Source organism: Tachypleus tridentatus, chromosome 10 (genome assembly GCF_004210375.1).
Source record: "Tachypleus tridentatus isolate NWPU-2018 chromosome 10, ASM421037v1, whole genome shotgun sequence".
Lineage (NCBI taxonomy): Eukaryota > Metazoa > Arthropoda > Merostomata > Xiphosura > Limulidae > Tachypleus > Tachypleus tridentatus.
The window spans coordinates 111895985-111909654 of record NC_134834.1 but is presented as its reverse complement, the minus strand read 5'-3'; the positions used below and the strand labels follow the sequence as shown (position 1 = coordinate 111909654).

At 33.1% G+C, this 13670-nt stretch overlaps 1 protein-coding gene and 1 long non-coding RNA gene across 5 annotated transcripts in view; one reads left to right on the top strand and one right to left on the bottom strand.

Annotated features, from left to right (window-relative positions):
• The window catches only part of LOC143230098 (protein grainyhead-like), a 163384-nt gene that overhangs the window by 122215 nt on the left and 27499 nt on the right, over positions 1 to 13670 (bottom strand). The gene's annotated exons all lie outside the window — the stretch shown is intronic.
• LOC143228180 (uncharacterized) lies at positions 6875 to 10602 on the top strand. 2 transcript variants are annotated; one of them, XR_013015245.1, is made up of 3 exons: positions 6875 to 6917; positions 9539 to 9636; positions 10253 to 10602. It is a non-coding gene; the product is annotated as an uncharacterized LOC143228180 (long non-coding RNA). The 2 variants fall into 2 exon arrangements; XR_013015244.1 differs by lacking the exon at positions 6875 to 6917 and adding an exon at positions 8828 to 8930.

Sequence of the window (13670 nt, the reverse complement as noted above, 5' to 3'; positions counted from 1 at the left end):
AGTGACTGACACTGGTCTATTCATTGTTCACACATTATTATTATATAGTGACTGACACTGGTCTATTCACTGTTCACACATTATATTATATTGTTCACACTTATCTATTCATTGTTCACACATTATTATTATATAGTGACTGACACTGGTCTATTCATTGTTCACACATTATTATTATATAGTGACTGACACTGGTGGTTCATTCACACATTATATGTGACTGACACTGGTCTATTCATCATTGTTCACACATTATTATTATATAGTGACTGACACTGGTCTATTCATTGTTCACACATTATTATTATATAGTGACTGACACTGGTCTATTCATTGTTCACACATTATTATTATATAGTGACTGACACTGGTCTATTCATTGTTCAGATATTATTATTATATAGTGACTGACACTGGTCTATTCATTGTTCACACATTATTATTATATAGTGACTGACACTGGTCTATTCATTATTCATTGTGACTGACACTGGTCTATTCATTATTATTATATAGTGACTGACACTGGTCTATTCATTGTTCACACATTATTATTATATATAGTGACTGACACTGGTCTATTCATTGTTCACATTATTTATTACTGGTCTATATTGTAGACTGACACTGGTCTATTCATTGTTCACACATTATTATTATATAGTGACTGACACTGGTCTATTCATTGTTCACACATTATTATTATATAGTGACTGACACTGGTCTATTCATTGTTCACACATTATTATTATATAGTGACTGACACTGGTCTATTCATTCATTGTTCACACATTATTATTATATAGTGACTGACACTGGTCTATTCATTGTTCACACATATAGTGACTGACACTGGTCTATTCATTATTATTATATAGTGACTGACACTGGTCTATTCATTGTTCACACATTATTATTCTATAGTGACTGACACTGGTCTATTCATTGTTCATTGTTCACACATTATTATTATATAGTGACTGACACTGGTCTATTCATTGTTCACACATTATTATTATATAGTGACTGACACTGGTCTCATTATTCATTGTTGACACTGGTCATTCATTATTATTATTATATAGTGACTGACACTGGTCTATTCATTGTTCACACATTATTATTATATAGTGACTGACACTGGTCTATTCATTGTTCACACATTATTATTATATAGTGACTGACACTGGTCTATTCATTGTTCACACATTATTATTATATAGTGACTGACACTGGTCTCATTCATTGTTCACTGGTCACATTATTATTATATAGTGACTGACACTGGTCTATTCATTGTTCACACATTATTATTATATAGTGACTGACACTGGTCTATTCATTGTTCACACATTATTATTATATAGTGACTGACACTGGTCTATTCATTGTTCACACATTATTATTATATAGTGACTGACACTGGTCTATTCATTGTTCACACATTATTATTATATAGTGACTGACACTGGTCTATTCATTGTTCACACATTATTATTATATAGTGACTGACACTGACATTCATTGTTCACACTATTATTATTGTTGACACTGGTCTATTCATTATTATTATATAGTGACTGACACTGGTCTATTCATTGTTCACACATTATTATTATATAGTGACTGACACTGGTCTATTCATTGTTCACACATTATTATTCTATAGTGACTGACACTGGTCTATTCATTGTTCACACATTATTATATATATAGTGACTGACACTGGTCTATTCATTGTTCACACATTATTATTCTATAGTGACTGACACTGGTCTATTCATTGTTCACACATTATTATTATATAGTGACTGACACTGGTCTATTCATTGTTCACACATTATTATTATATAGTGACTGACACTGGTCTATTCATTGTTCACACATTATTATTATATAGTGACTGACACTGGTCTATTCATTGTTCACAAATTATTATTATATAGTGACTGACACTGGTCTATTCATTGTTCAGACATTATTATTCTATAGTGACTGACACTGGTCTATTCATTGTTCACACATTATTATTATATAGTGACTGACACTGGTCTATTCATTGTTCACACATTATTATTATGACTGACACTGGTCTATTATTGTGACTGACACTGGTCTATTCATTGTTCACACATTGTTATTATTATATAGTGACTGACACTGGTCTATTCATTGTCACACATTATTATTATATAGTGACACACTGGTCTATTCATTCACACATTATTATATATAGTGACTGACACTGGTCTATTCATTGTTCACACATTATTATTATATAGTGACTAACACTGGTCTATTCATTGTTCACACATTATTATTATATAGTGACTGACACTGGTCTATTCATTGTTCACACATTATTATTATATAGTGACTGACACTGGTCTATTCATTGTTCACACATTATTATTATATAGTGACTGACACTGGTCTATTCATTGTTCACACATTATTATTATATAGTGACTGACACTGGTCTATTCACTGTTCAGATATTATTATTCTATAGTGACTGACACTGGTCTATTCATTGTTCACACATTATTATTATATAGTGACTGACACTGGTCTATTCATTGTTCACACATTATTATTATATAGTGACTGACACTGGTATATTCATTGTTCACACATTATTATTATATAGTGACTGACACTGGTCTATTCATTGTTCACACATTATTATTATATAGTGACTGACACTGGTCTATTCATTGTTCTCACATTATTATTATTTTAGTGACTGACACTGGTCTATTCATTGTTCAGATATTATTATTCTATAGTGACTGACACTGGTCTATTCATTGTTCACACATTATTATTATATAGTGACTGACACTGGTCTATTCATTGTTCACACATTATTATTATATAGTGACTGACACTAGTCTATTCATTGTTCACACATTATTATTATATAGTGACTGACACTGGTCTATTCATTGTTCACACATTATTATTATATAGTGACTGACACTGGTCTATTCATTGTTCACACATTATTATTATATAGTGACTGACACTGGTCTATTCATTGTTCACACATTATTATTATATAGTGACTGACACTGGTCTATTCATTGTTCACACATTATTATTATATAGTGACTGACACTGGTCTATTCACTGTTCACACATTATTATTATATAGTGACTGCACTGGTCTATTCATTGTTCACACATTATTATTGTATCGTAAATGACATTTGTATTCACTGTTCATACCTTACTATTATATATTGACAGACAATGTTGTATACACTTTTCACGCATTATTATTATATAGTGATCGATACAGTTGCATTCACAGTTAACACATTATTATTAGATAGTGATCGATACGGTTGCATTCACAGTTAACACATTATTATTATATGGTGATCGATACGGTTGCATTCACAGTTAACACATTATTATTATATAGTGACTGACACTTTTGCATTCACTGTTCACACATTATTATCACATAGTGACCCACACTGTTGTATTCACTGTTCAATCATTGTAACTTTCTAGTATTTCACACTATGGTATTCACTGTTTACATATCATTAAATTATAGTGATTGACACTTCTGTATTTACTGTTCACCCATTATTGTATAGTGATTGACAGTGTTGTATTCACTGTTCACACATTATTGTATAGTGATTGACAGTGTTGTATTCACTGTTCACACATTATTATATATTGAAAGACACTGCTGTATTCACTGTTCACACATTATAATATTCTTTACTTTAAGAATTATAGAAAACATAAGGTATATCTGTCATGGAATATAATGTTTTTAGCAGTAGTAAATGACAGTTTATTATAATATAACGGTACGTTAGTAATAGTAAAGTGTGTCTGTACTATAGTATAATTGTACTTTTGTATTTGTAAAACATACCTGTGTAATAGTATAATTGCACTTTACCATTAGTAAATAAATCACAGCTGTATTACAGTATAATGGCACTGTACCATTAGTAAATAAAGCACAGCTGTATTACAGTATAATGGCACTTTACCATTAGTAAATAAAGCACAGCTGTATTACAGTATAATGGCACTTTACCAGTAGTAAATAAAGCACAGCTGTATTACAGTATAATGGCCCTTTACCAGTAGTAAATAAAGCACAGCTGTATTACAGTATAATGGCACTTTACCAGTAGTAAATAAAGCACAGCTGTATTACAGTATAATGGCCCTTTACCAGTAGTAAATAAATCACAGCTGTATTACAGTATAATGGCCCTTTACCAGTAGTAAATAAATCACAGCTGTATTACAGTATAATGGCCCTTTACCAGTAGTAAATAAATCACAGCTGTATTACAGTATAATGGCACTTTACCAGTAGTAAATAAAGCACAGCTGTATTACAGTATAATTGCACTTTACCAGTAGTAAATAAAGCACAGCTGTATTACAGTATAATGGCACTTTACCAGTAGTAAATAAATCACAGCTGTATTACAGTATAATGGCACTTTACAAGTAGTAAATAAAGCACAGCTGTATTACAGTATAATTGCACTTTACCAGTAGTAAATAAAGCACAGCTGTATTACAGTATAATGGCACTTTACCAGTAGTAAATAAAGCACAGCTGTATTACAGTATAATGGCCCTTTACCAGTAGTAAATAAAGCACAGCTGTATTACAGTATAATGGCACTTTACCAGTAGTAAATAAAGCACAGCTGTATTACAGTATAATGGCACTTTACCAGTAGTAAATAAAGCACAGCTGTATTACAGTATAATGGCACTTTACCAGTAGTAAATAAAGCACAGCTGTATTACAGTATAATTGCTCTTTACCAGTAGTAAATAAAGCACAGCTGTATTACAGTATAATGGCACTTTACCAGTAGTAAATAAAGCACAGCTGTATTACAGTATAATTGCACTTTACCAGTAGTAAATAAAGCACAGCTGTATTACAGTATAATGGCACTTTACCAGTAGTAAATAAAGCACAGCTGTATTACAGTATAATGGCACTTTACAAGTAGTAAATAAGAACAGTATGAGATGTCAGCTGAAACCGTTCAGCTGTATGTTTCTTGAAAATAGTAATAAATAAATAAAAAATATGTACTTGATCAACTGCTTTGGATTATGGTGAATATGATAGTTCAGTACGCCGTTTAGAAACGATTGTTTCTATTCAATGTTCTATTTCAGTAAGGAATAATGTGTTGGCAGAAGAAAATAAAAAAGTTTTTAATGTAACGATTGCATGGAACTCAACACAGCGTTAGGTTCGCTAAACAGCCATGAAATGTTTCTCAGCTGGATGTCAGAGTTCCTCATCATTTTAATGAGTGCCAGAAAAAATCGTTACCGAAGTGTGAGCTTTTTGATAGGTTTCACTTATATGAATGTCACAGGGGTGATGTTCACTTCAATAGTAATGAATTTATTAAACGTGATATAATAAAATCACTCGTGTATTTACTACTGATATTAAATGTGTGTGTGAACAAACTGAACAACAGCAAACATACACTCGAACAGTTTGTTTTGATGATTTTTTTCATTTATTGTTCTTTTCTATGAAATATATATTTATATATAACCGATCAGTTGACGGGAGTGTCGTTTTCTTTATGGAATTTGTTGCTCTTAATAAGGTGTTTTTTTCACTCAAATGAGTTTTCGAGTTTCATTTTGTCTGTAGTTTTGTGAACACTCCTGAACAAGCTGTAAAGCAAAACGTTAAGTGTTTAATTAAATAAAAACAACGTTTATATGCAAAAACGGCTCGTTTGGGTTGAGAAAATATTTTACGTAGAAGAGCGAACAACCTTCTTTGTAAAATATTATCTCAACCCAAACGAGCCGTTTTTGCATAAATATTTCTCAACAAGTGGGTTTTCTCTACATCACTGAAAACAACGTTTGATGTTATAAGGTTGTTTATTTCTAGTATTATTACACCTTCTTTTCACAAATATGCACAATAGAAACTAAACAGAAGGTCCTTACATATCCTACCATCCTTAACTAAAAATGTGGCTGTATATTGTTATCTTACGCAGAATGTCTCTAAGTGTATTGTTATTACATTGTTTCGGACACTACTGTATTTTTACTATCAGAATGGACATAATGAAAATTGACTGTAGCTTTCACTCACTTTCTTTCCCACCTGTTGTTTAGAAACAGTTAATAGTACCTTCAACAGTAATAATAACATACGATAAAATAAGAAGTTATTTTAAAATGTGTTACTCTATTCTTTTTCTCGAATGTATTAAACATACATGGCCTCGTGGTTAAGACACTCGACTCGTAATCTGAGGGTCGCGGGTTCAAATCCCCGTCATACCAAACTTGCTCGCCCTTTCAACCGTGGGGGTGTTATAAAGTGAGGGTCAATCCCACCATTTGTCGGTAAAAGAGTAGCTCAAGAGTTGGCGGGGGACGGTTATGACTAGCTGTCTTCCCTCTAGCCTTACACTGTTAAATTAGAAATAGCTATCGCAGATAGCCTTCGTGTAGCTTTGCATGAAGTTCAGAATAAATCAAATTTATATTGGTTCCAGTGCAAAGCCGTACAATGAACAGACTATCTATGCTGTGTCCGTAGCAAGGATCGAACCCCGAATTCTAGCAGTATAAACTGGGAAAAGGAAGACACTGCATAACAAGCAGTACATTACAGCCCTGATTTGATGTGTAACACCACGTTAGTGTAGATGTTTTGCTTTAAACACTTAAAATAATAATAAAAAAGGTAAACAAAAACAATCTATTCAGTTCGCTAACAGATAACGCTAGACCCTACAGCAAAATGTTCGCAGACAGCACGTGAATGTAACACAGCATAAATTAGTTGCATATCTTCATGTGACTTCACATAGAACACTAAGGTAATTTATCTTCGCTGAACACGATAAGCTCATACAAAGGTAAGTGTTAACTGCAGTCACCTAACAAATGATTAAATGCAAGGTAATATTCCGCCGGAACTGAAAAGTATGTTTTAAGGCGACACTTGCACCGGGAGCTGTTTTGTTGTTCCGTCAGAAAGCATTCATCCATTAATACTCAAATTGTTGTTTGTTTTAAATTTACACGTATTTTTCCTTTCTGTTTCGAATATAGGTCCACTTCCCCATGATGAACACCTCGATGTTTTTGTTGTTGTTGTTGTTTTTATCGAAATTTCCCTCCTGGTCAGATGTTTTTAATCACTACAGCTATGAGTTCTATAATTTGTGAAACCAAGTATTTATTATCATGTTTATGTAATAGATTTCTTCACCCATATGTAAGTTTTTATGAATTATCCGTTTTTGTGCTTTACAGAATCAGCTCATTATGCTTCGTAAAAAACGATCAGACCTTAGTCTGTTGTCAGTATGAACTCTGCTTTAGGCCTAACGTTAAATATGGACTCGCAGCTACAGAGGTAACACAGAGCTATATACTTTAGGCCTAATGCTAAATATGGACTCGCAGCTACAGAGCTAACACAGAGCTATATGCTTTAGGACTAACGTTAAATATGGACTCGCAGCTACAGAGCTAACACAGAGCTATATGCTCAAGTATCTTCTTAGCTTAAGGCGTAGTTTGAAGCACTGAAAACGAGCCTATTTTCCTTTTCATCAACTTGTCAGCCTCGTCCATCTATTGATACTCACTAACATGCGCGTCGCGTGCCTGTCTCTAGGCGCATTTAAGTAAGTTTAACCTAACTTTCGAAACAAAGCCACTTTACCATATATAGTCAAAATAATTATGTCATTTCATCAAAGCATAAGAAATAAGTATAGATAATACGGTAGATTGACTACGGTACAAAACGAGTATAGATAATACAGTAGATTGACTACGGTACAAAACGAGTATAGATAATACGGTAGATTAACTACGGTACAAAACGAGTATAGATAATACGGTAGATTAACTACGGTACAAAACGAGTATAGATAATACGGTAGATTGAATACGGTACAAAACGAGTATAGATAATACAGTAGACTGAATACGGTACAAAACGAGTATAGATAATACAGTAGATTGAATACAGTACGAAACGAGTATGGATAATACGGTAGATTGACTACGGTACAAAACGAGTATAGATAATACGGTAGATTAACTACGGTACAAAACGAGTATAGATAATACGGTAGATTAACTACGGTACAAAACGAGTATAGATAATACGGTAGATTGACTACGGTACAAAACGAGTATAGATAATACGGTAGATTAACTACGGTACAAAACGAGTATAGATAATACGGTAGATTAACTACGGTACAAAACGAGTATAGATAATACAGTAGATTGAATACGGTACAAAACGAGTATAGATAATACAGTAGACTGAATACGGTACAAAACGAGTATAGATAATACAGTAGATTGAATACAGTACGAAACGAGTATGGATAATACGGTAGATTGTATACGGTTACAAACAAGTAGATTGAATACGATACGAAACGAGTATAGATAATACAGTAGATTGACTACGGTACAAAACGAGTATAGATAATAAGGTTGATTTGATACGATAAGAAATGAGCAAGGATAATACAAAAATACTTCTTTTCTTTATTATGTTTTTATTTGTAATGAATGAATGAACAACAGACGGAATAATATCACGAATAACTTATAGAGAAACGTATTAGCAAACGTTCTCAGCTGGTTGATCAATCTATCGTTATTGAATTAACAAAACCGAAGGAAAAAACACACCGATATATCGCATAGAAAATATATAGAAATGTTTGTAAACAATAAAATGAAGTTGTGCTGTTTTTAATTACCCTGATAAATATTTATTTTTATTTGGTTCACCGAAAAATGTTTCCTTTTCCAGACGTTAGGGGAGTTTATTTCACTGCTATCGAGATATACCGTTAGGGCTGCCTTTAGTTCTGTATTTAGCATATCGTCTTTCGGTAAGTTAACTAGTTTTCGCTCTGTTATTCTACTGACAAATACCACACCAACATTATTTATAAAATACAATGTGATAACTGCCACGACTTCTATATTGGAGAAACAAGTAGAGAAATGGAAACTAGATTCTTACTTTGTTTTCTAGATTAATGTATTCAATGAGATAATTACTTGGTTATCACTTGATTATGGAGTATCACAAGTTTTAGATTATCTTGAGGATAAGAGAGAAAGTCCAGATTTACGATACAAATCTACATATATATTTTAAAAGTGTTTGATACTGCACTTTTAACAAATTAGAAGTAATCAATTTTAGTCCTTAGTCAGGTATGACGTTTAAGGCTGAAGATACGACCAATATAATGTAGTTCATTTTATGTAATGATAAAACCTGGTATGGTACATTACTGAATAGATAGCCTTAAAGTTCTGAGTTCGTTTTCCGTGGTGGGCACAGCATGGAGCCCAATGGGGCTTCGCTTTGAAACAACCAACTCACGCAATACTTGTATCTATTCGCCAGAAAAGGAATAAGTTAAATTACCAAAAACATTTAGCTATATATGTATATATACCTGTCAAAATGTATTCTCAATTTCTACAGGCCAATTCATGCATGTAATCACGAGACAGAAAACTGGTGAAATACTTCTGACTCGGTAGAGAACTTCTCGCAACGCAAGTGACACCACATTATAAATCGTAAGTAAAATATTAAATTAGTGCAACATTACAGGTTTATCTAATTAGTTTATCTGAGTTCTAGTTCAACATTACAGGTTTATCTGATTAGGTTATCTGATTTTTAGTTCAACATTACAGGTTTATCTGATTAGGTTATCTGATTTTTAGTTCAACATTACAGGTTTATCTGATTAGTTTATCTGGTTTTTAGTGCAACATTACAGGTTTATCTAATTAGTTTATCTGATTTTTAGTGCAACTTTACAGGTTTATCTGATTAGTTTATCTGATTTTAGTTCAACATTACAGGTTTATCTGATTAGTTTATCTGGTTTTTAGAGTAACATTACAGGTTTATCTAATTAGTTTATCTGATTTTTAGTTCAACATTACAGGTTTATCTGATTAGTTTATCTGGTTTTTAGTGCAACATTACAGGTTTATCTGATTTTTAGTTCAACATTACAGGTTTATCTGATTTTAGGGTTGTAAATCAGTAGACTTACGGCTATTCTAGCGGGGGGTGTTTAAGTATTTGTACTCGTTTATATACATTATTCTGGAACAACTTGTTGATTTCCATTTGTTAAATTTGCTTTCAGATCTTTTAATAATAATTTATTTCTACCTATAGAATATAGTGGTCTTGACCCTGCGTCACGTGGCTTTAAAAGAAGACAGCGGAACATTTAGGTCGAACGATAAGGAGGGGGTTGATGTACAGCAGCTAGGCCTAATTCAACGCACGTGTTTACCCTTTTCTCCTCAGTCGTTTCCTTGTGACATCAAAAACTGCTATGTCACCAGTAGATGGCACTGAAGGTCATTTACAGTGATGGATAAAGAAACCTGACAAGCTCGTATTGGAAAACTATTTTTATTTTAATCTTTTGTATGCGTCGAGCAACACGTCACGTTTTTCATGCTTGGAAATTTACGTAAAGGAGAATAAAACACGTGTCGTGTCCTAACCTCACTTCTTAATTATTGAGCTACCTGGCGTATAAGTTCGTTCGTAATAAAAAGAGGAACTTTAATGAAAGAGAGTTTTCAAGAGTCAGAAATAATCTACACGACTGTCTCTATTTGCTGTTACATCAACCTTGATTAAATATATACTGAAAGGTCACAGCGCCAACGTCTTAATCTGTTATGAGTTAAAGGAATGAGGTTCAAATTGACACAGAAGGCGACAATTTGAGTTCAGGGTGTGGCCTCAAACCTTTAAACACAGTCAAGCTGACCCACTTCGTTAAGTGTCGCAAACGGTCTTTACGTCATAATGGGAAGAATGTTCCAGGAAACTGACACGGCTAACTGGAACAACATAATCTTGTGTCACGTTGTATGGCACGTGACAAAATAACACTACTAGAGACACTCGCCTCACTTGACCAGACAGATTTGAAAGTTTGCAGAAATAAATGAAAAAAATAACAATTTGGCAGCGAGACAACTCGGCAACAAAATCATTTATTTATTATATTAACAAGTTAACGATGGGTTAAATATACACATTTTACAGTAATGGACGTTAAACGTAAACCTTGGGCGTCCCCATCTCCTGCACACTAACAACTTACTTATACCCGGCTCACGATTTAAAAGGTACCTACGTTTATAAACAGATTTTAAACCTAATTTATGGTAGCTAGTTTTAAAAGCAACTTGCGTGGCATGGCGTCATTGTTGTATTTGATGTGAATGTGAAAGACCAAATTGCCATCGTGATGCCTTCCACCTCTCATCACACTCAGTGGTTTATACATGCAACAGTCAATTTCTTTATACACACTGTTAACTACTGACCAAAGGCCTAGTGGTAACAAGCTGTCTTCCCTCTGATCACTAGTTTAACATTAAAAACGCATACACTGGGATCTCGGACCCAGCCGTTCATAATATGTGCACGTGAAGTTCCTATAAACGTTGAATTTTCCAAAGGTATTCAAGCGTTCGTAAACATTTATTCTCTAGCGAATGTTCCTAAATTAATCTACATTTTTTTTAAAAGTATGTTTGTTAATAAATACGTGCACATATCTTTGCTATATAATGATAGATATGGCAGGTGGGTATGAAGACATCAATTCTACACAATTCTTCAGTTAGTGTTTCTAGAGAAACAGGTACGTAATAGCTAAGTATTTACTGACGAAACTACAACAGACGTGTCTTCAATTAAACACAAAACGATAAAATGAGAAAACATTACAGAAAAATTGTTTCATTGGTGCAGAGTTTCTATTTTAAAAACAAAATCAATGTTTATTGTACGAAACATTTGTCAGTATTCGATCTCAAGTTTGTACAGTTCGAATTATTAATATGGCTAACAAAAATATATTGAAACTTTATCTAATCAGAAACTTAAAACTACACTGCTAAGTGGTTACATGGATATTTCGTCCTGTTCACATGTCTGATACGAATAACATTGGATACATTACTAACTATAGGGTACATATTTCTTCCTGTTGAAGTGTCTCATACTTATAACAATGGATAATGTGTGTAACTATAAGGTGCACGTTTCTTCCTGTTGAAGTGTCTGATAGTGATAACATTGGATAATGTGAGTAACTATAAGATATGTATTTCCTCCTGTTGAAAACTCTGGCAGTGATAACATTGGATAATGTGTGTAACTATAGGGTGCATATTTCTTCCTATTGAAGTATCTGATAGTGATAACATTGGATAATGTGTGTAATTCTAGGGTGCATATTTCTTCCTATTGAAGTATCTGATAGTGATAACAATGGATAATGTGTGTAACTATAAGGTGCACGTTTCTTCCTCTTGAAGTGTCTGATAGTGATAACATTGGATATTGTGTGTAACTATAGGGTGCACATTTCTTCCTGTTGAAGTATCTGATAGTGATAACACTATAGGGTGATGAAGTGTCTGATGTGATAACAATGGATAATGTGTGTAACTATAAGATATGTATTTCTTCCTGTTGAAGTATCTGATAGTGATAACATTGGATAATGTGTGTAACTATAGGGTGCACATTTCTTCCTGTTGAAGTGTCTGATAGTGATAACATTGGATATTGTGTGTAACTATAAGGTGCACGTTTCTTCCTGTTGAAGTGTCTGATAGTGATAACATTGGATATTGTGTGTAACTATAGGGTGCACATTTCTTCCTGTTGAAGTGTCTGATAGTGATAACAATGGATAATGTGTGTAACTATAATGCACGTTTCTTCCTGTTGAAGTATCTGATAGTGATAACATTGGATAATGTGAGTAACTATAAGATATGTATTTCCTCCTGTTGAAAACTCTGGCAGTGATAACATTGGATAATGTGTGTAACTATAGGGTGCACATTTCTTCCTCTTGAATATTTCTTCCTGTTGAATTATCTGATAGTGATAACATTGGATAATGTGTGTAACTATAGGGTGCATATTTCTTCCTGTTGAAGTGTCTGATAGTGACAACATTGGATAATGTGTGTAACTATAGGGTGCATATTTCTTCCTGTTGAAGTGTCTGATAGTGACAACATTGGATAATGTGTGTAATTCTAGGGTGCATATTTCTTCCTGTTGAAGTATCTGATAGTGATAACATTGGATCATGTGTGTAACTCTAGGGTGCATAGTGATAACAGATGTTTGTTTGTTTGCTGTTGTGACTGGTAATAATATAAGTGACACTATTCAACAATCAATTGTAATATGAAAGTATGTTACTATATATTGTTAGGTATTAGAATAATTTCAGTTATACCACTCATGAGGACTGAAACGTGAATTATGGATTTAGATTTTGGTATATTTGATTATTATAAGTATCTTGTCTGCCCTTAGAGTTTGTAGGAACTGAACATTTAAACATTTATTAGCAGGAAAATATAATGTTGTTCATAGAACATTTTTTTTTCTGCGAGATTGTGGCGTTTTTGTAAATCATGTGTCAATGAACATGTTTAACCATGTGTAACTATAGGCTGAGTAATTCAGGTTTTCCCAAACAGCACACCTTTAGATTACTAAGTCTACATAACAACGAATGTTGTCAAGCAAGTTTAAA